Source organism: Taurulus bubalis (assembly GCF_910589615.1).
Source record: "Taurulus bubalis genome assembly, chromosome: 2".
In the NCBI taxonomy this organism is placed as follows: Eukaryota; Metazoa; Chordata; class Actinopteri; order Perciformes; family Cottidae; genus Taurulus; species Taurulus bubalis.
In genome coordinates this window covers 2,309,593-2,332,975 of record NC_136590.1, presented here as the reverse complement: position 1 = coordinate 2,332,975, position 23,383 = coordinate 2,309,593, and the positions used below count along the sequence as shown (strand labels likewise).

The 23,383-nt window shown below is 40.4% G+C and overlaps 1 gene segment (V, D, J or C); it reads right to left on the bottom strand.

Moving 5' to 3' along the window:
• Window positions 1–12,579: 12,579 nt before the first annotated feature.
• Window positions 12,580–16,565, bottom strand: LOC306753338 (Ig kappa-b4 chain C region-like). The segment is given in 3 exons: window positions 16,502–16,565; window positions 13,746–13,823; window positions 12,580–12,992 (listed from the first exon to the last, which is right to left on the bottom strand).
• Window positions 16,566–23,383: the final 6,818 nt, after the last annotated feature.

Here is a 23,383-nt window from a genome sequence, read left to right as displayed (position 1 = left end):
TAATGGCCAAGGCGTCTGACTTCGAATCAGAAGATTGAGGGTTCGAGTCCCTTCGTGGTTGTAGTGTCCTGGCAGACCATGTGTAAAATCTTGTGGGCAAAATTGCTGCCATCTTGCTTTCATTCCACTCACATGTAAATTCAGAACTATATTTTAAGATATTCCAACGCTGCCCAAGCCAAGCTTCAGGTGCTGTCACCCAATTGTTCATACAACACTGACCACATTTTTGACGCTCGATCCTGGTTTAGTTCTGGAACTAATTGAGTTGAATGATATATTGAAAACAAGGCCGGTTAGCTCAGCTGGTCAGAGCGTGGTGCTAATAACGCCAAGGTCATGGGTTCAATCCCCATACTGGCCAAGGATAGCCATTCAACAAAAGCAATGACTTTAAAGGTTCAGAGGCTGTTTCAAATTATGATATAATGCAACATTTGAGAAGATGGAAGGTATTCTTCTCAAAATAGATAGGTATCATCAAGTATATTGGCATTAAGTCCTCTAAATCTCACATGTAAATCCATCTTTCTACCATTTATGCTGCTTCCCCTCAGAAAAGCCCACAGGCCATCTTTGCAGCATGTCTTTATACAACTTTTAACTCCGTCCTACTTGGCATACAAACCGTTGCATTTCCCAATTGGGAAAAATGTGTGTTTTGTGACCATGTGGCCTATTGGCCAAGCCGTCTGACTTCGAATCAGAAGATTGAGTGTTCGAGTCCCTTCGTGGTTGTAATCTCCTGGCAGACCATATGTAAAATGGTGTGGGCAAACTTGTAGTGAACTTGCTTTCATTCCACTCACATGTAAAGTCAGAACTATATTTTAAGATATTCCAACGCTGCCCAAGCCAAGCTTACAGGTGCTGTCACCCGATTGTTCATACAACACTGACCACATTTTTGACGCTCGATCCTGGTTTAGTTCTGGAACTAATTGAGTTGAATGATATATTGAAAACAGGGCCGGTTAGCTCAGCTGGTCAGAGTGTGGTGCTAATAACGCCAAGGTCATGGGTTCAATCCCCATACTGGCCAATGATAGCCATTCAACAAAAGCAATGACTTTAAAGGTTCAGAGGCTGTTTCAAATTATGATCTAATGCAACATTTGACAAGATAGAAGGTATTCTTCTCAAAATAAATAGATATCATCAAGTATATTGGCATTAATTCCTCTAAATCTCACATGTAAATCCATCTTTCTACCATTTACGCTGCTTCCCCTCAGAAAAGCCCACAGGCCATCTTTGCAGCATGTCTTTATACAACTTTTAACTCCGTCCTACTTGGCATACAAACCGTTGCATTTCCCAATTGGGAAAAATGTGTGTTTTGTGACTATGTGGCCTAATGGCCAAGCAGTCTGACTTCGAATCAGAAGATTGAGGGTTCGAGTCCCTTCGTGGTTGTAGTCTCCTGGCAGACCATGTGTAAAATGGTGTGGGCAGAATTGCTGCCATCTCGCTTACATTCCACTCACATGTAAATTCAGAACTATATTTTAAGATATTCCAACGCTGCCCAAGCCAAGCTTACAGGTGCTGTCACCCGATTGTTCATACAACACTGACCACATTTTTGACGCTCGATCCTGGTTTAGTTCTGGAACTAATTGAGTTGAATGATATATTGAAAACAGGGCCGGTTAGCTCAGCTGGTCAGAGTGTGGTGCTAATAACGCCAAGGTTATGGGTTCAATCCCCATACTGCCCAAGGATAGCCATTCAACAAAAGCAATGACTTTAAAGGTTCAGAGGCTGTTTCAAATTATGATATAATGCAACATTTGAGAAGATGGAAGGTATTCTTCTCAAAATAGATAGGTATCATCAAGTATATTGGCATTAAGTCCTCTAAATCTCACATGTAAATCCATCTTTCTACCATTTACGCTGCTTCCCCTCAGAAAAGCCCACAGGCCATCTTTGCAGCATGTCTTTATACAACTTTTAACTCCGTCCTACTTGGCATACAAACCGTTGCATTTCCCAATTGGGAAAAATGTGTGTTTTGTGACCATGTGGCCTATTGGCCAAGCCGTCTGACTTCGAATCAGAAGATTGAGTGTTCGAGTCCCTTCGTGGTTGTAATCTCCTGGCAGACCATATGTAAAATGGTGTGGGCAAACTTGTAGTGAACTTGCTTTCATTCCACTCACATGTAAAGTCAGAACTATATTTTAAGATATTCCAACGCTGCCCAAGCCAAGCTTACAGGTGCTGTCACCCGATTGTTCATACAACACTGACCACATTTTTGACGCTCGATCCTGGTTTAGTTCTGGAACTAATTGAGTTGAATGATATATTGAAAACAGGGCCGGTTAGCTCAGCTGGTCAGAGTGTGGTGCTAATAACGCCAAGGTTATGGGTTCAATCCCCATACTGGCCAATGATAGCCATTCAACAAAAGCAATGACTTTAAAGGTTCAGAGGCTGTTTCAATTTATGATCCATTGCAACATTTGAGAAGATGGAAGGTATTCTTCTCAAAGTAAATAGGTATCATCAAGTATATTGGCATTAATTCCTCTAAATCTCACATGTAAATCCATCTTTCTACCGTTTACGCTGCTTCCCCTCAGAAAAGCCCACAGGCCATCTTTGCAGCATGTCTTTATACAACTTTTAACTCCGTCCTACTTGGCATACAAACCGTTGCATTTCCCAATTGGGAAAAACGTGTATTTTGTGACCATGTGGCCTAATGGCCAAGGCGTCTGACTTTGAATCAGAAGATTGAGGGTTCGAGTCCCTTCGTGGTTGTAGTGTCCTGGCAGACCATGTGTAAAATCTTGTGGGCAAAATTGCTGCCATCTTGCTTTCATTCCACTCACATGTAAATTCAGAACTATATTTTAAGATATTCCAACGCTGCCCAAGCCAAGCTTCAGGTGCTGTCACCCAATTGTTCATACAACACTGACCACATTTTTGACGCTCGATCCTGGTTTAGTTCTGGAACTAATTGAGTTGAATGATATATTGAAAACAAGGCCGGTTAGCTCAGCTGGTCAGAGCGTGGTGCTAATAACGCCAAGGTCATGGGTTCAATCCCCATACTGGCCAAGGATAGCCATTCAACAAAAGCAATGACTTTAAAGGTTCAGAGGCTGTTTCAAATTATGATATAATGCAACATTTGAGAAGATGGAAGGTATTCTTCTCAAAATAGATAGGTATCATCAAGTATATTGGCATTAAGTCCTCTAAATCTCACATGTAAATCCATCTTTCTACCATTTACGCTGCTTCCCCTCAGAAAAGCCCACAGGCCATCTTTGCAGCATGTCTTTATACAACTTTTAACTCCGTCCTACTTGGCATACAAACCGTTGCATTTCCCAATTGGGAAAAATGTGTGTTTTGTGACCATGTGGCCTATTGGCCAAGCCGTCTGACTTCGAATCAGAAGATTGAGTGTTCGAGTCCCTTCGTGGTTGTAATCTCCTGGCAGACCATATGTAAAATGGTGTGGGCAAACTTGTAGTGAACTTGCTTTCATTCCACTCACATGTAAAGTCAGAACTATATTTTAAGATATTCCAACGCTGCCCAAGCCAAGCTTACAGGTGCTGTCACCCGATTGTTCATACAACACTGACCACATTTTTGACGCTCGATCCTGGTTTAGTTCTGGAACTAATTGAGTTGAATGATATATTGAAAACAGGGCCGGTTAGCTCAGCTGGTCAGAGTGTGGTGCTAATAACGCCAAGGTCATGGGTTCAATCCCCATACTGGCCAATGATAGCCATTCAACAAAAGCAATGACTTTAAAGGTTCAGAGGCTGTTTCAATTTATGATCCATTGCAACATTTGAGAAGATGGAAGGTATTCTTCTCAAAGTAAATAGGTATCATCAAGTATATTGGCATTAATTCCTCTAAATCTCACATGTAAATCCATCTTTCTACCGTTTACGCTGCTTCCCCTCAGAAAAGCCCACAGGCCATCTTTGCAGCATGTCTTTATACAACTTTTAACTCCGTCCTACTTGGCATACAAACCGTTGCATTTCCCAATTGGGAAAAACGTGTATTTTGTGACCATGTGGCCTACTGGCCAAGGCATCTGACTTCGAATCAGAAGATTGAGGGTTCGAGTCCCTTCGTGGTTGTAGTGTCCTGGCAGACCATGTGTAAAATCTTGTGGGCAAAATTGCTGCCATCTTGCTTTCATTCCACTCACATGTAAATTCAGAACTATATTTTAAGATATTCCAACGCTGCCCAAGCCAAGCTTCAGGTGCTGTCACCCAATTGTTCATACAACACTGACCACATTTTTGACGCTCGATCCTGGTTTAGTTCTGGAACTAATTGAGTTGAATGATATATTGAAAACAAGGCCGGTTAGCTCAGCTGGTCAGAGCGTGGTGCTAATAACGCCAAGGTCATGGGTTCAATCCCCATACTGGCCAAGGATAGCCATTCAACAAAAGCAATGACTTTAAAGGTTCAGAGGCTGTTTCAAATTATGATATAATGCAACATTTGAGAAGATGGAAGGTATTCTTCTCAAAATAGATAGGTGTCATCAAGTATATTGGCATTAAGTCCTCTAAATCTCACATGTAAATCCATCTTTCTACCATCTACGCTGCTTCCCCTCAGAAAAGCCCACAGGCCATCTTTGCAGCATGTCTTTATACAACTTTTAACTCCGTCCTACTTGGCATACAAACCGTTGCATTTCCCAATTGGGAAAAATGTGTGTTTTGTGACCATGTGGCCTATTGGCCAAGCCGTCTGACTTCGAATCAGAAGATTGAGTGTTCGAGTCCCTTCGTGGTTGTAATCTCCTTGCAGACCATATGTAAAATGTTGTGGGCAAAATTGTAGTGAACTTGCTTTCATTCCACTCACATGTAAATTCAGAACTATATTTTAAGATATTCCAACGCTGCCCAAGCCAAGTTTACAGGTGCTGTCACCCGATTGTTCATACAACACTGACCACATTTTTGACGCTCGATCCTGGTTTAGTTCTGGAACTAATTGAGTTGAATGATATATTGAAAACAGGGCCGGTTAGCTCAGCTGGTCAGAGTGTGGTGCTAATAATGCCAAGGTCATGGGTTCAATCCCCATACTGGCCAAGGATAGCCATTCAACAAAAGCAATGACTTTAAAGGTTCAGAGGCAGTTTCAAATTATGATATAATGCAACATTTGAGAAGATGGAAGGTATTCTTCTCAAAATAAATAGATATCATCAAGTATATTGGCATTAATTCCTCTAAATCTCACATGTAAATCTACCATTTACGCTGCTTCCCCTCAGAAAAGCCCACAGGCCATCTTTGCAGCATGTCTTTATACAACTTTTAACTCCGTCCTACTTGGCATACAAACCGTTGCATTTCCCAATTGGGAAAAATGTGTATTTTGTGACCATGTGGCCTATTGGCCAAGGCGTCTGACTTCGAATCAGAAGATTGAGGGTTCGAGTCCCTTCGTGCTTGTAGTGTCCTGGCAGACCATGTGTAAAATGTTGTGGGCAAAATTGCTGCCATCTTGCTTTCATTCCACTCACATGTAAATTCAGAACTATATTTTAAGATATTCCAACGCTGCCCAAGCCAAGTTTACAGGTGCTGTCACCCGATTGTTCATACAACACTGACCACATTTTTGACGCTCGATCCTGGTTTAGTTCTGGAACTAATTGAGTTGAATGATATATTGAAAACAGGGCCGGTTAGCTCAGCTGGTCAGAGTGTGGTGCTAATAACGCCAAGGTCATGGGTTCAATCCCCATACTGGCCAATGATAGCCATTCAACAAAAGCAATGACTTTAAAGGTTCAGAGGCTGTTTCAAATTATGATCTAATGCAACATTTGACAAGATAGAAGGTATTCTTCTCAAAATAAATAGATATCATCAAGTATATTGGCATTAATTCCTCTAAATCTCACATGTAAATCCATCTTTCTACCATTTACGCTGCTTCCCCTCAGAAAAGCCCACAGGCCATCTTTGCAGCATGTCTTTATACAACTTTTAACTCCGTCCTACTTGGCATACAAACCGTTGCATTTCCCAATTGGGAAAAATGTGTGTTTTGTGACCATGTGGCCTATTGGCCAAGCCGTCTGACTTCGAATCAGAAGATTGAGGGTTCGAGTCCCTTTGTGGTTGTAATCTCCTGGCAGACCATATGTAAAATGGTGTGGGCAAACTTGTAGTGAACTTGCTTTCATTCCACTCACATGTAAAGTCAGAACTGTATTTTAAGATATTCCAACGCTGCCCAAGCCAAGCTTACAGGTGCTGTCACCCAATTGTTCATACAACACTGACCACATTTTTGACGGTCGATCCTGGTTTAGTTCTGGAACTAATTGAGTTGAATGATATATTGAAAACAAGGCCGGTTAGCTCAGCTGGTCAGAGCGTGGTGCTAATAATGCCAAGGTCATGGGTTCAATCCCCATACTGGCTAAGGATAGACATTCAACAAAAGCAATGACTTTAAAGGTTCAGAGGCTGTTTCAATTTATGATATAATGCAACATTTGAGAAGATAGAAGGTATTCTTCTCAAAATAAATAGGTATCATCAAGTATATTGGCATTAATTCCTCTAAATCTCACATGTAAATCCATCTTTATACCATTTACGCTGCTTCCCCTCAGAAAAGCCCACAGGCCATCTTTGCAGGATGTCTTTATACAACTTTTAACTCCGTCCTACTTGGCATACAAACCGTTGCATTTCCCAATTGGGAAAAATGTGTATTTTGTGACCATGTGGCCTATTGGCCAAGGCGTCTGACTTCGAATCAGAAGATTGAGGGTTCGAGTCCCTTCGTGGTTGTAATCTCCTTGCAGACCATATGTAAAATGTTGTGGGCAAAATTGTAGTGAACTTGCTTTCATTCCACTCACATGTAAATTCAGAACTATATTTTAAGATATTCCAACGCTGCCCAAGCCAAGTTTACAGGTGCTGTCACCCGATTGTTCATACAACACTGACCACATTTTTGACGCTCGATCCTGGTTTAGTTCTGGAACTAATTGAGTTGAATGATGCATTGAAAACAGGGCCGGTTAGCTCAACTGGTCAGAGTGTGGTGCTAATAATGCCAAGGTCATGGGTTCAATCCCCATACTGGCCAAGGATAGCCATTCAACAAAAGCAATGACTTTAAAGGTTCAGAGGCAGTTTCAAATTATGATATAATGCAACATTTGAAGGTATTCTTCTCTAAATAGATATCATCAAGTATATTGGCATTAATTCCTCTAAATCTCACATGTAAATCTACCATTTACGCTGCTTCCCCTCAGAAAAGCCCACAGGCCATCTTTGCAGCATGTCTTTATACAACTTTTAACTCCGTCCTACTTGGCATACAAACCGTTGCATTTCCCAATTGGGAAAAATGTGCGTTTTGTGACCATGTGGCCTAATGGCCAAGGCGTCTGACTTCGAATCAGAAGATTGAGGGTTCGAGTCCCTTCGTGCTTGTAGTCCCCTGGCAGACCATGTGTAAAATGTTGTGGGCAAAATTGCTGCCATCTTGCTTTCATTCCACTCACATGTAAATTCAGAACTATATTTTAAGATATTCCAACGCTGCCCAAGCCAAGTTTACAGGTGCTGTCACCCGATTGTTCATACAACACTGACCACATTTTTGACGCTCGATCCTGGTTTAGTTCTGGAACTAATTGAGTTGAATGATATATTGAAAACAGGGCCGGTTAGCTCAGCTGGTCAGAGTGTGGTGCTAATAACGCCAAGGTCATGGGTTCAATCCCCATACTGGCCAAGGATAGCCATTCAACAAAAGCAATGACTTTAAAGGTTCAGAGGCTGTTTCAAATTATGATATAATGCAACATTTGAGAAGATGGAAGGTATTCTTCTCAAAATAGATAGGTATCATCAAGTATATTGGCATTAAGTCCTCTAAATCTCACATGTAAATCCATCTTTCTACCATCTACGCTGCTTCCCCTCAGAAAAGCCCACAGGCCATCTTTGCAGCATGTCTTTATACAACTTTTAACTCCGTCCTACTTGGCATACAAACCGTTGCATTTCCCAATTGGGAAAAATGTGTGTTTTGTGACCATGTGGCCTATTGGCCAAGCCGTCTGACTTCGAATCAGAAGATTGAGGGTTCGAGTCCCTTCGTGGTTGTAATCTCCTTGCAGACCATATGTAAAATGTTGTGGGCAAAATTGTAGTGAACTTGCTTTCATTCCACTCACATGTAAATTCAGAACTATATTTTAAGATATTCCAACGCTGCCCAAGCCAAGTTTACAGGTGCTGTCACCCGATTGTTCATACAACACTGACCACATTTTTGACGCTCGATCCTGGTTTAGTTCTGGAACTAATTGAGTTGAATGATATATTGAAAACAGGGCCGGTTAGCTCAGCTGGTCAGAGTGTGGTGCTAATAATGCCAAGGTCATGGGTTCAATCCCCATACTGGCCAAGGATAGCCATTCAACAAAAGCAATGACTTTAAAGGTTCAGAGGCAGTTTCAAATTATGATATAATGCAACATTTGAGAAGATGGAAGGTATTCTTCTCAAAATAAATAGATATCATCAAGTATATTGGCATTAATTCCTCTAAATCTCACATGTAAATCTACCATTTACGCTGCTTCCCCTCAGAAAAGCCCACAGGCCATCTTTGCAGCATGTCTTTATACAACTTTTAACTCCGTCCTACTTGGCATACAAACCGTTGCATTTCCCAATTGGGAAAAATGTGTATTTTGTGACCATGTGGCCTATTGGCCAAGGCGTCTGACTTCGAATCAGAAGATTGAGGGTTCGAGTCCCTTCGTGGTTGTAATCTCCTGGCAGACCATATGTAAAATGGTGTGGGCAAACTTGTAGTGAACTTGCTTTCATTCCACTCACATGTAAAGTCAGAACTATATTTTAAGATATTCCAACGCTGCCCAAGCCAAGCTTACAGGTGCTGTCACCCGATTGTTCATACAACACTGACCACATTTTTGACGCTCGATCCTGGTTTAGTTCTGGAACTAATTGAGTTGAATGATATATTGAAAACAGGGCCGGTTAGCTCAGCTGGTCAGAGTGTGGTGCTAATAACGCCAAGGTCATGGGTTCAATCCCCATACTGGCCAAGGATAGCCATTCAACAAAAGCAATGACTTTAAAGGTTCAGAGGCAGTTTCAAATTATGATATAATGCAACATTTGAGAAGATGGAAGGTATTCTTCTCAAAATAAATAGATATCATCAAGTATATTGGCATTAATTCCTCTAAATCTCACATGTAAATCCATCTTTCTACCATTTACGCTGCTTCCCCTCAGAAAAGCCCACAGGCCATTTTTGCAGCATGTCTTTCTACAACTTTTAACTCCGGCCTACTTGGCATACAAACCGTTGCATTTCCCAATTGGGAAAAATGTGCATTTTGTGACTATGTGGCCTAATGGCCAAGGCTGACTTATTTTTCATAAAATATCACACCGACTGTTTAGCTACAATGAACATGGTGCATCTGATCCTTGTGCATGATTGTCTGCTACAATCAATAACTAATAACTAATGCTTCTGTGATGACCATATACAAAAAACTAAACTAAACAATGAGGGGAAACGTCTGGATTATCTCATGTTCAAGCTGTGTGTCTCGCTCACCTTTGTGCAGTGAGCTTCATGTATTCATCAGATATACCAGTGATTCACGTTCAATAAGAACAGATGTTTAAATAGTTTACAACTCTGTGTTCATAATTAAATCATATCTATATATTTACAGGTAAATAACACTAACATTTATAAATAACCATGAATCAGTACTCCTACTTGGAGCCCCCATAATGTCAAACAATATATATATATATATATATATATATATATATATATATATATATATATATATATATATATATATATATATATATATATATATATTGAATTGATTTTATATATATTTGGGAACAATTTAGTAAAATATCCCACGCAGACAGAATATACAAACTCCAAAGAGCTGGAGAGGTGGAGGTGTCTCTGCTCATCGCTGAGCCCTCCTTCATGTGAGGGGGAGAGGAAGAAGAGGGTGAGGTGAGGTCAAGGGAGGAAGGGAGGATAGAGGGAGGGGGTGAGGGGAGGTAAAGGGAGGAAGAGTGGATAGAGGAAGGGGGTGAGGAAGATGAAGGTGGGGTTTAAGGGAGGATGGAGAGGTGGAGATGAAGAGCTGAGCAACCAGCAGCCTCCTCCACCTTTCAGTCACACTTCTTCTTGTGCATCCAGCTGGAAAAAAAAGCCACCTGACTTCTTGTTCTCCGTCGTCTCCTCCTTTTCTTTCGCTGACTTGTATCTTCCTCTCATCGACCTTCTCCTTAAAAAACAAGAAGACTCTCTTCTTCTTCTGTATTATGACTGCTTTATGACTGAGAAGAAGTATGATTTTTGACCCAAACTGCATCAAGTGTTGAATGATCTTAGTCTCCTCCCTGATCTGTTTCTCTGCTGCAGCTTCACCTGCTGACAAACTTCAATAACTAACTTCCTGTTGTTTTTACAACAGCTCTATGCACCTTTGACCTCATGGAGGATGTGTGGCTGTAATGACCACTGCAGCCTGTAGGGGGCGCACACATGATGTTGAACTGATCCTACCAGACTACGGGTTGTTTTTACAGGGATTCACATTCCTTTACAGCCAAGACAACACACAGCACAGTCTATGTGTCTGAGTGTATATATTTACCTATCCAACAGTGGACTTAAATGTTGTTACACATTGACCAACTGGGGACTGCCTAGCCAATAGGGGACTGAAGGTGTCTGAGTGTTTAAGTCCATGTTCAGCACTGCCCCTACTGGCTGGAGCAGGGATTTTAACAGCTCACTCCCATACCTTGTTTTTAACGCTCCTCTATTATGGGAATGGCTTTCAGCCCCAGGCCTGTTTTTCTGACTGCAGATGGGCCATTAATCAGGCTACCTAATGAAGAAACAAGTCTTTAAAACATTATTTTATTCAGTGTGTGTGTGTGTGTGTGTGTGTGTGCGTGCGTGCGTGCGTGCGTGCGTGTGTGTGTGTGTGTGTGTGTTCTTAACTTAGACTGCTTTTGGGGATAATAAAATAGAAGAAAAAAAAATAGAAGATGAAGGTCTATCCAACTATGATGAAGCCACAACTGAGCCTTTGATGAGTCAGTGGGAAAACAATAATCAATGAATTTCTGATCTGGTCAACAAAGCTTCCCCTGAACATGAAGTAATGCCACTTTTGCACCAGAAGATGTCACCATTAAATAATATATTACACTCTGAAAGTCCAGCGACCAGGTGGTGCAAATGGGATTCATATGTGCAGCAGAGTGAAACTACACAGACCACAATGGTGCTGTTTCAGTAGCAACCAGAAGAATGTTTCTGTTCCCTTTTCACTTTATTCACCTGCATCTGCACCGACTCTTACACAGCTGATAGGTGGAACACTCTATTTCAGCAATCAGAGATACTCTATTATTAAACCTTCTTTAAAGGCTCCTGATCCGAATCAAACCACATCACCTGGTTACCATGGTGGATGCAGTGCTGTGGCATGGGCTGGTATGGCTGCCAATGGAACAGGACCACTCGTGTTCATTGATGATGTCACAGCTGAGATAAGTATCAAGATGAGTTTTGAGGTGATTCAGGCTTTACTATCTGCTCAGATTCAGCGAAATGCTGCAAAACTGATTGGACGGAACTTCTCAGTCCAGATGGATAATGACCCAAAACATACTGTGAAAACAGCTCAAGAGATTCCCAAGGCAAAGAAATGGAATATTGGAAATGGAAATGGAATGACAGTCACCTGATCTCAACCCAAGTGAGCTTTTCATTGACTTCAGATACAATTGAAGGCAGAAAGACCCACAAACAAGCAGCACCTGAAGGAGGCTGCAGTAAAGGCCTGCAACGCATCTCAAGGGAGGAGACTCAGCGTTTGGTGATGACTGTGGAAGACTTCAGGCAACCATTGATGCAAAGGATTTTACTCCAAGTATTAAAACATTATCATTATATTTACTATTATGTTAGTTTGTCCAATTACTTTTGAACCTCTAGACATGTTTTTAACTACTAAACAGTTAATGCCATATTTGTGTTATATTGAAATAAAGCTGGAAGTCTTCAACCACATGTTGACTGCATCATTTCAAATCAGTGTGAAAAGGAAAATAAGAAAAACTGTGTCACAGTCCAAATACGTACGGACCTGACAGTATGACTCCATAATTCTTTATAGTCACATGACATTCAAACAGTTTACACATACAGCAGTTTATTTTTAAATCTTTTAATTTTATTTATCAAAATGTAAGTTCAACTAATTCAACAGGAAGGTTATTACTGATGATCATTCATCAACAAATATAAAATGTCCTTTATTATACTCTAGAATTACTTAAATACATGTTGATGTTAACAATGCAACGATATCGACCACAACCTCAGTTTAAATAATAATGTCCTGGGAAACAGTTTGAAGAAAAACATTTTTATTGTCTGAAAAGATTGTCAGCATCATAACTATCAAGAAAATATCACGTTTTAAATCTTATGATGAGACAGGAAGAGTTGCAGAGACTGAAACCAGTAGCAGAGTCCCAGTGAGGCAGCTCAGGACTGGGAACACTGGTCTCTCCTCAGTGTCTCTGAGAGCGGAGCCTGGGAGCCCTGGGTGGCCTCACAGGTCACAGAGCCCACCTTCCTCCACTGGTCTGCAGGGAGCCTCAGGGTGCTGCTCCAGCTGTAGTGGCCGTCCTTCTCCAGCACCCCGGGGCTCCTGCTCTCCTCCCAGCTGCTGCTGCTGCTGATGCTGCTGCTGCTGCTGCCGTCCACCTTCCAGGCCAGACTCCAGCCTGAGGGGAAGCCCTTGTTGGCCAGGCACATGAGCGTGGCCTTCCCCTGCTGCAGCTCCTCACTGGAGGGCGGCAGCACCGTCAGGGTGGGACGGACATCACCTAGGAGACACCAATCGGCTTAGAGGACGGGGACCACACAGCTGTCAATCAAGCACCAGACACGTGGACACCTTTACTGAGAGAGAGTTGCTTTTCTCCTTTAAGAGTTTCTGTCAGATGTTTGTTCTGCTCCACCAGTCACTCACTCACACATTGTTTCACTTCCCTTTAAGAAGCCTCTCATGCAGACCAGCACAGAGAGAATCATCATGAGAACGACCTGAAATATATCAAACTACACTGAGATAAAACATTAATATGTGGCCCAATATTACAGCTTCATCATCGAAAACCTTAAAGGAGCATTACATTAAAGTATTTAGTCAGAAGTTTTGTGGATGTCAGTCGTGATTTAAAACTGTTTCAAAGATTTTCAAAATGTTCAACAATATTTGACAAAAGGTAGAAGATTTTACACATCATGAAAAACCATCTTCATCTTTACTCTGGTCAATTTGAATCATAATTTCTTTCAAAAACGGATCAAATATTATTCTTGTCAAACTTAAAAAAAAAAAGAGTTTAATTTTGATCAGTTTTACATTTCAAGTTGTTTAAATTTGAGGACGACATGAACGTGTAAAGACAAGTTTAGTGAAGCTGCTCTGAGTTAGTCTCCATGATGAAGGTGGAGATATAAAAGCATGAACACTAACGGAAATCATAGTATTTTATCTGCCTTGAACATCCTCAAACGGAATTTAAAACACAACTTTACAAAATCATATTTAGTAACTTTGTGCAGAAACTTACTTCCAACATCCAGTCTGGTTCCTCCACCGAACGTCAACCACAGTGACACAAAGTCATTGAGCCGCCGTACAAAAACCTCTGAGTGTAGAGAGACACGGCTCTCTGACTCTGACTGACTGAACTAAATCTACAAGCACTCAAGAAACTACTTCACCATTAAAGTTGGAGGAAATGATTCATTCCCTAGTTTATAGTTTTACTTTTGTAACAATGTGTTTCTTTACCTTCTGTTGTGAAGTGAACTTTGTTTCTTTGTTCAACATTTTTGACGAAATTTTAAGAAAACTATTTGACCTACTCTGTTGAATATATTAATAAATACGACACAGTTGCCTTCTGAAATAATATACATGTTAAACATTTAACTTACTTCCAACATCCAGTCTGGTTCCTCCACCGAACGTCAACCACAGTGACACAAAGTCATTGAGCCGCCGTACAAAAACCTCTGAGTGTAGAGAGACACGGCTCTCTGACTCTGACACAAACAAAGTCACCAAACTCATTCACAGTTTACACACTTCATGTAAGAACTGGTGAAATGTTCATTACTGATTCGGTAATGGTATATATGAAAAAAAAAATATTTTCCTGCCAAATGTAAATAATGGTCATGAATGCATGTTTCTTGTCCATTATATTAAATAACTAATCAATATTTTTGTTTAAAATTGTCCCACAGTGATGTTGATTTGTGTGGTAGTGATTTGAGGAGATTTCACAAAACATTGTAGAATAAAATGTTTCCTCTAAACTCAAACTAAAGACTGAAATGAGCGCTGACACATTCCTGATCAATACTGTGATGAAGTGATTGATCCATTGATAATCAGCATCATCAGAGTCATCAAGTCCCTGTTGGAGTCCGTCAGAGCATTTCCATAGAGAGCCACTTTGCATCAGCAGCACCATGCTCCAGTGCTCTGGGAGAGTTTATAGTCCTGAGAGTTGGACACTGGATGACTGACAGCTGTCCTTCATCACAACAGAAGACACAGAAATCCTCCTCATCAAAAACATGACTTTGATCTCCGTCCTCATCTGGACTCTCCTCTGCTGCTGCTTCACAGGTAAAGTCCAGAGAATCAAACTCCTCTCCTCTATGAACATCCGTCCCTCTGAAGTGAAGCCGACTAAACCGTGACGCTGCTTTATGTCTTTGTCTCTGTGTCCTCAGAGTCCAGAGGACAGGTCACAGTGACTCAGCCTGGAGCAGTGAGCTCTGCTCTGGGAGGCTCCGTCTCCATCGCATGTCGGACCAGTCAGGATGTTTATAATAATGACTATTTAGCCTGGTACCAACAGAGAGATGGAGAAGCTCCTAAACTACTCATTTACAGAGCTAGCAATCGACAATCAGGGATTCCAGCTCGTTTTACAGGCAGTGGATCAAACTCTGACTTCACTCTGACCATCAGTGGAGTTCAGGCTGAAGATGCAGCAGTTTACTACTGTCAGAGTTTTCACGTTATCAACAGTCAGTGGGTGTTCACACAGTGAAAAAGCGTCGTACAAAAACCTCCCTCAGTCAGACTGAACAGAAACTGAACTGACTGCTGCAGCTGGAAGCTACTGAAGAGACTGATACACTTCACTGAAGACACACACACACACACACACACACACACACACACACACACACACACACACACACACACTCTCTAGTAGTTGGTTAACTGGTCTATACAGATTACTCACTGTACCTGTTGATCAATGTCAATTCATTAATAATACAACAATAGTTATAAAGATGAATTACTTATGGACGACTTGTTCCTCCAACACTCTCAGTATTTATTATTAAAACAGCTGTTTCTTCCACAGAGAAGTTCTTTATTATCTCAGGTTTCTGTTCATTCACACCATCAGAAGATCAGCCTGTATGCCGATGACATCCTATTATAACAATTCTTCATTTTACTATATAGTCGAGTCTTTCATTCCCTGTAAACAAATATAAACTTTCCCTGTTAATAAACATTGGGGGACAAGGGAGATCAAAGCTGCTATTAATAAGAAGAAAACTGCTGTTGTCAGCGTCGATAAAGATAGGATTAAAACTGCCCAAAAGGAATTAAAAGCTTTAATCAAACAGGGTAAGCCTGAATATAAGGAAAGGGTTGAAGGACAGAGGTCCAATAGTAACACAAGGGGCCTTTGGAACGGCAGGACATCTATTACTGGTTACGGGACCAGTAATCCCAGTTTCCATGGTGCTGGGATCAATGTAAATGAAGCAAACCAGTTGTTTGCAAGGGCTGATGAATTTTATTTCTCTGCATCTCACGAGAGCATCCTCGCTTCTCTTGCACTGAGTAGTCTTGAGGACTGTAGTAGTAGGACTGTAGTCCAGCCCTTCTAAGACATGTTGAGGAGGTTCGACAGCAGTTAAAGCACCTTGAGGCTAACAAGGCAACCCTGATGGTGTCCATCCAGCAGCCTGAAGGTCTGTGCTGACCAGCTGTGTTCCTAAAAAAATCCAGCCACCCCTTTTAGCAAAACAACTTTGACTTTTAAACTTTTAAACTGCACAATACAAAGTATTGCTTGGGTCTTGGACTACCTTTTGTCTGGACCACAGTTTGTCAGGCTTGAAAGAAAAACTGTGACACTATTTGAACTAAAACTGGAGCACCACAGGGAACAGTTTGAAGCCCCTTTGTATTCTCACTGTAGACAGCTGACTGTAGGCAGAGCCATGTGTCCTGCAACATCCAAAGGTTCTCAGGTGACACTGCCCTGGTTGGTCTTCTCACCCGAGGCAACGACCTCGCCCAGAAACGGGAGGTTGAATCTGTTGTCAGCTGGTGTGATGAACATTTTGTTAAACGAAATGTTGGAAAGACCAAAGCGTTGCTCATTGATTTCAGAAGGAAGGAGGAGGAGGTCTCCCAGTGATAATTGCGGGTCAGCAGATATACATTTTCCCGTCATATACATATCTTAGGGTCTATCTGGACAGTAAATAAAGTAAAGACAACTTTTTTAGTTGTTGTTCATATTTTGCTGTTATTTGCCAAACACATATAAAATAGACACAGAGTGAAGATGAAGGTCTTTCCAACGATGATGAAGACAACTGAGACTTTGATGAGTCAGTGGAAAAGAAAAATCAATGAATTTCTGATCTGGTCAACAAAGCTTCCCCTGAACATGAAGTAATGCCACTTTTGCACCAGAAGATGTCACCATTAAATAATATATTACACTCTGAAAGTCCAGCGACCAGGTGGTGCAAATGGGATTCATATGTGCAGCAGAGTGAAACTACACAGACCACAATGGTGCTGTTTCAGTAGCAACCAGAAGAATGTTTCTGTTCCCTTTTCACTTTATTCACCTGCATCTGCACCGACTCTTACACAGCTGGTAGGTGGAACACTCTATTTCAGCAATCAGAGATACACTATTATTAAACCTTCTTAAAATTAAAATAAATGTATACAAATAAAATATATAGAATATAAAAAATATATATAAATGTATTATGTAGGTCTATTCATTTTTTGGCTAGACTTAAGTATTGCAATGTGAATAATGTCATATAGCCTTCATAATAATTGATATTCTTTTGTCAATTTTAATCAAGCCATTCATGCTTTTTAACTCCTTACTAAATCAGACCAAAAAATTAATTGACTGTGCTGTAATTGAGAAATAAGCCAGGTATACATTTACAAGTTATGTACAAAGTCTTTATCGGTCTTTAAATAATCAGAAGAAATAAACCTTTTAGGTAGGTTTTTATTCATTGGTTTAAACTCAACAGACAAAGACTTTCAAGCTTGTTTTTACTATAATAATTAATACAATCCATACTGTAACAGAACTAATACACTGTAAAATCTAATTAGTTGACCTTACTTAAAAAAAGTATGCAAACTTGTTGCCTCAAAAACATTAAGCAAAGTAACCTTAACTAGTGAGTTAGAAAAGCTTGATTATTTTAAGTGTGCAGTACTAAATTAAGTAGTAATACTAAATAAATAAAATTAAGTTCATGTAACTTAATAACCATGCTTAGTGTTACGTTATTTTTTTCAATTTGTGTGAACTGCGTGATACAAATTTAACCCCACTTAGAATTACTGAATAACTACAACTTACTACTCACTAATTTTTCGAGTTCACTTAAATTAAACAAACTAATTTCCTTGAATGGGTCCATGTTCTCTCTCTCTCTCTCTCTCTCTCTCTCTAGCTGTTGTTACCTAATAAAGGCAAAAACACCACAAAGATATACTTTAAAAGAACACTCATTGGGTTGATTCAGCTGCATTACAACATGTATTTAAATAAATAAATAATTGCATCATTGACAGATCTAGGCTGAACAATAAACATTTGATATTGTTATTACTTTTAATTCCAATTTGCCAATATAAAAGTTGTATTACTCATGTAATAACCTTACAATAATCAATAAAATTACTGTTCTCCATCCTCTTGTTGTATTAAATTTATTTTTAAATGTAATTGTAAAATTGCTCATAGTGTGATCTATGTTAGGCTATTGTAATAACAATGTGCATTGAATCTATTATTCAGCCTCAAGTGCTCTGTTCCCAAGTATCACTTTCTTGTACATTCAAATACAAAACAGCAGCTAAACAACAAACGTGTGGTTTGATTGGACTGTGACATAAAAGTTCTCCCAAAACACAAATATAAACAGGTCCACCTTGCTACAACAACTCTTTGTAGCACAACATGGCACTATTTCCACCATTAGCATCCCAGCATAACATGGTACAGACTTGAATGGATTTTCTTTTTTTTTATTGAGATCGTAAACAAGCCAGCTCAGTTGCATGAAAGCATCAAACTTTATCTGAGAACATGAGAACATTATTATAACTTGCAAATTGCTGACAGCTGATGGCTCTTTACTCGTCTAATCCAGGAGACTGTTCTTCAAAGTTAACAGTTTTGGTCGGAGGTTTTTCTTTCCCAGTCCAAGCACCACAGTCTGAATGAAGTTGAGTGTATTTGCCATGCATTTTGGGTGATCCAAATGCAAAGCATATGTAAGCCCAAACAACAGACAAACTGCCTGAGGCAAGTTTTTAATACGATCCATGACGATACCTCCCTCCAGAAGGATGGCAGTGGAGATGGGCTGGAGCTCCACTGAACTTGGACCCTCGTGAGGACTATCTTCACTGACAACTGTCAGCACGCCAACAGTGATGCATTCTAGGGCCTCGTCACACACACACACACACACACACACACACACATACACACACACACATTCTTCAGTATTGGCAATGTATGCTTTTCTAAAACATTCATCTTTAGTGTTGAAAGCATTTGCTAGATAATATGGTTTTAAATATGTGTTCACATGGATTGTCAAACAGAAAAATTTGGTATGGTTAAACTGAAGCTATGGTCCACAAGGTCCATATATTATTGAACAGTGACACCGACCTTTCAACCTAGACTTCTGCTCCTTAGATTTAAAATGAATTAATGTACATTTTTATGTACAGGCTATTTAAATACCTCTCATATTGGCTGTGGAGTACAACATGTATGTTGTATATTGTGCAGATAGAATTACATCTTCTGTCAGCACAGGTATAGTTTTATATTAATGCACACCACACTTTTACTTATGTGCAAGTACTTACAGAGCATGTCTTGAAGAAATCCCTGGAGGCGTCACCAAGTAAAATCGGAATGCCTTTGAGGACAACAGAGCGAAGTACTGTCACGTCTGGTGTCTCATGATACAGAGAGAGAGAAACGACCAGTTAACAGAGTTATTTGGCACAAGCACAGGTCAGACAGAAAATAGAACAGGTTGGTCTGGATCTTCTCATTTAGAACTTGATTGATAAACTATTATACAGATCAAAAGCAAAGTGAACCTACTTACCATCCAGCTCATGTGCTGCATCAGCTCACTGAGTTTCGGCCAACAGTTCCCTTTTTTGTTTTGGAAATTTCGATGAACCGCGGGGTGGACTGGTCCAGAGCCTCAAAGAAGTCTCCCTCAAGATTCATACTGGCGATTCTGTTGAACTCGACAAACACCTTAAAAAGTAGAGAGAGGGGTGGGTGGGGATGGAGAGATGGCAGAGGGGTTAACATTCCAACAAGTGTGTTTGGATTTCTAGCCACACACCTTCAATTTCTTTTTGACTGGCATTATTTTATTGGTTGAGAACAAAAATATCTTACCTGTCTCAGCTTACCTGGAAATCAGTTTCACCCACGTTCCCTAGGTCCTTTTGAGTGTGCCATGTTGATAAGTGGACTTTGAGTGCATTGAAAGATTTAAATGTGCACAGGCACTCCTTATGAAGGCACGGTAGTGGTGATATTCGGGTGTGGCACCCATGTTTTAAGCGGTAATGCTTAAGTAAGTGGCCTCTCTTTTCAGCACAAAATGTACACGTCCACTGCATAGGAAGTTTTTTTGTCTTCTTAAACATCTGAAAGAAAAGAAAAGATAAGTTTAGCATCAAAGCCAGCAAAATAGAAAGAAAAAAACATTAACATGCAGTATCAGACTTGAAATACCAGAGCTATAAAATTTAAAAAAATCCTTGCAAAAATGTTTCTAATTGTCAAGCTTTTAATCATTGAACTTCTTTAAGACAATAACACCTACCAAATGAACACAGCAGGACAAAAGTAAATGATAAGCAACTCACTTATGTGGCTAGACATCAAGGAAACTGTGGATTGATCACGTTCTGCCTGAGCCTGTAAGGGGACAGTTAAAAAGAATACAACAATTTAACACAACCAAACTCACCACAACTCACAAACATCTTGAGTCTAGTACAAGTACAAATTGTATCATCGGCCTATTACCCACAAAGACAGTATTATAATGTACATATTCTAGACAACATGACCTTAAAGAATAACTTAGGCCACTGAGTATGCCAGCAAATACTTTGCCTATGATAAACTGGGTGTTAAAATCTTTTCAGATAGGGAGACACTTTTGTCTGTACCAAGTCTGATCTGTGGGCTCTGCGCTCCCTTGTTTAATCAGACAAGCGCTGAGCGAAGGCAAGCATGGAAACGGCACAGCTACAATTATTAACTAGTGTTGAGTGAGCAGGGTTAAATAAAATAAGATTAAGTGAGTTGACTGCGGTGATATCCCCAGTCACACACCTGTCTTTGACAAGCACAGACTAATATTGTTGGTGGCTAGGCTGCTAACCAAATTTAGCAGCCTAGCTTAAACTAGGGTGACCACGCCCTCTTTTTCCCGGACATGTCCTCTTCTTGAGACCTAAAACATGTTTCCGGCAGGGATTCCAAAAACGTCCGGGATTTTGCCTCGTTGGATATTTGTGTTTCTCTGGGTCTTTCACAAACTAGTTATTACGCCCTAACACGTTTTGGAAACGGTATCTTACGTTTACCTGCATTACGTGCATGTGACGAGCACGCCCTCGACCGTTACTCTAAAGTTTCTCCTCAACTTTAACGTGACAGTCCTTAATGTTCCCTGTTTACAACACTGATGAAGAAATATAGAAACAAGATTAAAGCATTGACCAAGCTTCATCCAACGTTACGACCCACGTTACGTTTAATATAGTTCAGCTAGCGTTAGCCGACATTCCTACACACATCATTAGGCTACTAGCAAGCACGAAACATGGCGCTTACCTACAGAAAGAAAACGGTCAAAACAAGGGTAAAATATTACTCACCAAATGAGTGTGCCGAGCACAAGAATGCTGATGAACACGAGTGCCGTTGCAGCGATCAGGTGCAGCTCCATGCGGTGCAGCTCCATGCGTGCAGCTCCATGCGGTGCAGCTCCATGCGGTGCAGCTCCATGCGGTGCAGCTCCATGCGGTGCAGCTCCATGCTGCAGCTCCATGCGGTGCAGCTCCATGCGGTGCAGCTCCATGCTGCAGCTCCATGCGTGCAGCTCCATGCGTGCAGCTCCATGCGGTGCAGCTCCATGCGGTGCAGCTCCATGCGGTGCAGCTCCATGCGTGCAGCTCCATGCTGCAGCTCCATGCGTGCAGCTCCATGCGTGCAGCTCCATGCGGTGCAGCTCCATGCGTGCAGCTCCATGCGGTGCAGCTACACGTCGTGCGTTGCGGTCATGTACAGTCAACGGTAGAGCGGACGATGCAGACAGGTCGAAAAAAAAAAAAAAAAGCGGGCGAACCAAAAGTACTAATACCACTCTGTGAAATTACTCTGCTACAATACAAGTACATGTCCTGGAGTGAACATTTCAATTAAGTAAAAAAATTAAATATTAAAAGTAAAAAGTAGCATACTCAATAGAGGTAAATGGCTTGTGGTTATTATTATATATCACGTATATTATTACATATGCAGTGATGTAAAACATATAATGTTTCCCTCTGAAAATGTAGTGGAGTAAAAGTAGAAAGTAATATGAAAAGTACTTTGTACTTTGTACTTAAGTGTAGTATTGAGTAAATGTATTTAGCTACATTCCAACACAGAAAAAAAGCACAATTATCAAAAACTTACTTTTTCTAAATGAATCCAGCTCAAGCAGACTGAGCTGGTGAGATTTTCCAACCACTAATTACAAGTAACTTACTAAAATCGAGTGTTAATAGCAATTTGATGAAACTGATTTAAGTCAATTTACTATTTTTAATTAAATACGATGTTTGCATTTACAGTGTACTAATTAGTAGTAGTAATATTAAGGATATGTGCACTGCCACCCTGTAAATTATATGAAATCAAACATTATTAGTTTATGTTCCACATTTGAATATGCTTATTTGTCATTGTCTTTTATGACTGTATGTAGAGATAATGACATTTGTTTACAACAACTTTTTTTTTTAAATATTTACTGTAACAACAGTAAATATTTCTCTGATATTATTAAGTTATTTTTTTTAATTGGCCTTGCTTTTTAATCTTCTTAAGCATTACTACCAATGGGCTTCTTCAGAGGAAGAAGTAGCATGTGGTCTGTATGTTGGATCTATCACCTCATCATTAGTTTCCTCCTCTTCTGACCCTGCATCCTCCTCATTATGTTCAGCTTGTCCTCCTGGTCAATGCTGGTCATTGTTAACCATGTTGTGGAAAAGAATTTCCACAACATGGTTAACAATTAGTTCACAAGCCTCCTGTGCAGTAAAGCGCTTCTGCCTCCTCACGGTGCTGCCTGTCTCTCTAAAATATGACACCTGTGAGAAAAGACCTGTTTTTTGTTGTTGCTGTTGTTGTCATAACCGTTGCGTGACCCCACACATCAAACATCCAAGATCAAAGATGTTTTGGAAAGCTTATGGGGGACAAGTTGCCCCATTACACCACTTTGTGCTGCGGGGTCTTTTTGACCCCAGAGGACAACAGACGTTATTAACTTAGATAAATCACCCATCATTCAATCAAATGACTTTAAATGTATTATAATCACAAAGAGCATAGTATTGAACAACCCCCTTTATTTTCAGACCATTTGATGAATAAAAAACACATTTTGATAGCAAAAGATTTCATCTGGGGTCAGATTGACCAGGACAACAGGAGGGTTCAACATGGACAAGATGTTCTTTTAGACATGTTAACGAGGGACTTGTGAAAACAATCAGGGCGAAGCAGACAAAACAGAGGAAACACAAAGGGGAAGGGAAGCTTCTGACATCAAA